Below are 2,796 nucleotides of genomic sequence, written 5' to 3'. Positions count from 1 at the left end.
AACTGTGGTGTATGTCATTAGCATGTGCAAATGCGCTACTGCAAACTACTTAACCCACAGTTAACTAGCTCTTCTCTATTTAGATTACAGTTAAGAATCAGGGGGAAAAATTTAAGGTGAAATCAACTCTGTCCAATAGAAATAAAATGTGAGCCACATCTGCAAATTTAAATGTTCCATTAGTGAATAGAAACAGGTGAAATTAATTTTAATAATATATTTGATTTAACTTAGTCTATTTAAATAGTGTCATTAAAATATGTAATCCATACTAAAAGTTATTGAGATATTTCATGTTTTTGTCACACAAAGTCTTCACAATCCATGTAGTATCTTACAACTTGCCATGTATCTCAATTCAAATGCCAATTTTTTTTTGGAAATACTATAACTGTATTTAGATCTCATAAAATTTACAGTAGAAAACGTAGAATTTGATACCCCAGTTATTCCAAACACACAAGTTTTCCAACAGCCAAATCAAGTGTCAATTTTTAAATTTGAATTTCAATCAATCGGACTTAAATGAAATTTAAAAATCAGTTTCTTGGTTGTACGAGGCATATTTCAAATGCTTGACAGCCACGTGTGGCTAATGGCTACTGTAGTAGACAGCAGAAGACTTGGTAGTTGTTACAACATGTATTCCAAAGCTTTGCTCGTAGAAAGATTTTTCTGAGTTTGTGAATCAGATTTGCACCAGTAGGAGGAGAGGAACACTGCTGAGCATCTTAAATTGGCAAGCCAATAGCAAATTAAGATACAGCAAATTAGGAGTGGGTGAGGAAACAATTGTTAGGGTTAGACTTCCCTTAGACAGGCAAAGTGAGTGCTGATAGCAAAGCAAGAAATACTGAAGCAAAACAAAACTAGAAACATGAAAACAAGAACTCAGAGAGTTTAAGTGAAATAGCATTCTGCTCCCAGTGGGCCCTGCATCTTCTGAGTAAGAGCTGCTGAACAGCTGTCAGAGTCGTGATTATAGTTCTTAACCATCGAGGTACTCAATCACATGGATCTATGAAGTCATGGGACTGTAATAGATTTGCTACAGATTCTCATTAAAACCTTGTGCTTAAAGGGCAAAAACTCAGCTATGAAGCAACTTAAACATAAAACAGCTCATTTTCTGAGCACTTTGCATTACCAGTGTTTTATGGAATACTAGAAGCCCAGTGCACGAAACTCATGCACGGAGTGGGGGCTCCCCTCAGCCCAGCCTGCACCCTCTCCAATCTGGGACCCTTTGGGGGATGTCCGACTGCTGGTTTAGGCCTGATCCCGGGGATTGGACCTAAACTGGCAATCAGACATCCCTCTCACAATCCTGGACCGCTTCTCCTAATCGCTCACCTGCCTGCCTGCCTTGTTGCCCCTCACTGCCTCTGTGTGCCAGCCTGGTCTCTCCTAACTGCACCCCACTACCGGCCTGATCGCTCCTCACGGCCCCCCTGCCGGCCTTGTCGCCCCACGCAGCCTGCTGTTCAGTCGTTTGGTCGTCCCTCACTAACCCCCCTGCTGGCCTGGTCGTAGGCAGCCATCTTGTGAGGACATGAGGGTTAATTTGCATATTACCTCTTTATTATGTAGGATTGTGCAAGTATTGGTGTTTCCATGTGTGTTAAATAACAATGTTTGCTACTATATCGAGTATGATTTTTCCATTGGTTTCTTTGTAATTCTTATTCTCACTTAGTGTTTGTATATTTCTGTATCTTATTCTTTTCGGGGGGGGGGCGGAGGGAAATAGACGTTAGACCAATTTAAAGATGTTTTCTATAGATATTTGTCTATATTTGTCTTTTCCTTTTCATTATCCTGTGAAAAATGTGCCTAATATTCCAGAAAACTTTGCTTTAAAATAATAGTACTATTTAATGTGTAAGGGTCTGTGGTATTTACATTTTTCACATGGCTTACTGAGTGGACTTAAATTCAAATACTGATTTATAAATTGCTGAAAACACTTAGAAAAAGTGTACTTTTATTATATGCATTGAAATGTTGCTTGCTTTCATTAAATGGGACATTAAGCACTAAGTCAGCTATGGCTATGCTGTCGGGGCACAAGCCAGGCACCAACATACCTACTGTACAACAGCAGTAAAACCATGACTAAGGTTTCCTTATTTTCTGATAACCTAAAATATTACTAATATAGTCATATCATGAATTTCATTTATTCATAGAATTTCATGACCTACTAATTTCTCAAGATATGAAATCCTTTTCTGGTATAAGTTCTGCTTTTTAAAAAATATTTTGTTGGGGTAGATGTCTTTAGTTTTTATTTTGGAAAATTTGAAACCTACAGAAATGTTGAAATAATAATGTAGAGAATATTACATACCCTCACTTAGACCAGGACTTGGCAAGCTTTTCCTGTAAAGAGCTAGATAGTAAATATTTTAGGGTTTGCAGGTCCTATGGTTTCTGCCACAACTACTGGGTCTGCTGTCGTAGCTAGAAAACAGCCATAGACATGAAGGAATGGGTGTGGCAATGTTTCAGTAAAATTTACACAAACATGCCATAAAGCCCTGGTTTGCTTACCTCAACCTAGAATTAGCAATTGCTAACATTTTGTGATATTTGCTCTCTCTCACTATATACATTATATTTTTGGTTGTTGTTTATTTTTCCCCTGAGCCATTTAAAAGTAAGTCATAGACTTTAATATGCATTCCTAAGAACAAAGACTTTCTCTTACTATCTAAGGTTTAGGTAATAATTATATCAGGGAGAGTTCTAACAGAAACAAGACCAGTTGGAGCTATAAAGATACATAGCTCTCTG

The 2,796-nt window shown here is 37.8% G+C and overlaps 1 protein-coding gene across 2 annotated transcripts in view; it reads left to right on the top strand.

Moving 5' to 3' along the window:
* The window catches only part of PGM2 (phosphoglucomutase 2), a 31,451-nt gene that overhangs the window by 26,562 nt on the left and 2,093 nt on the right, over positions 1 to 2,796 (top strand). The gene's annotated exons all lie outside the window — the stretch shown is intronic.

Source organism: Myotis brandtii, unplaced genomic scaffold (assembly GCF_000412655.1).
Source record: "Myotis brandtii unplaced genomic scaffold, ASM41265v1 scaffold1437, whole genome shotgun sequence".
In the NCBI taxonomy this organism is placed as follows: Eukaryota; Metazoa; Chordata; class Mammalia; order Chiroptera; family Vespertilionidae; genus Myotis; species Myotis brandtii.
The sequence above is the reverse complement of the archived record's forward strand: the minus strand, read 5'-3'. Positions and strand labels throughout refer to the sequence as shown.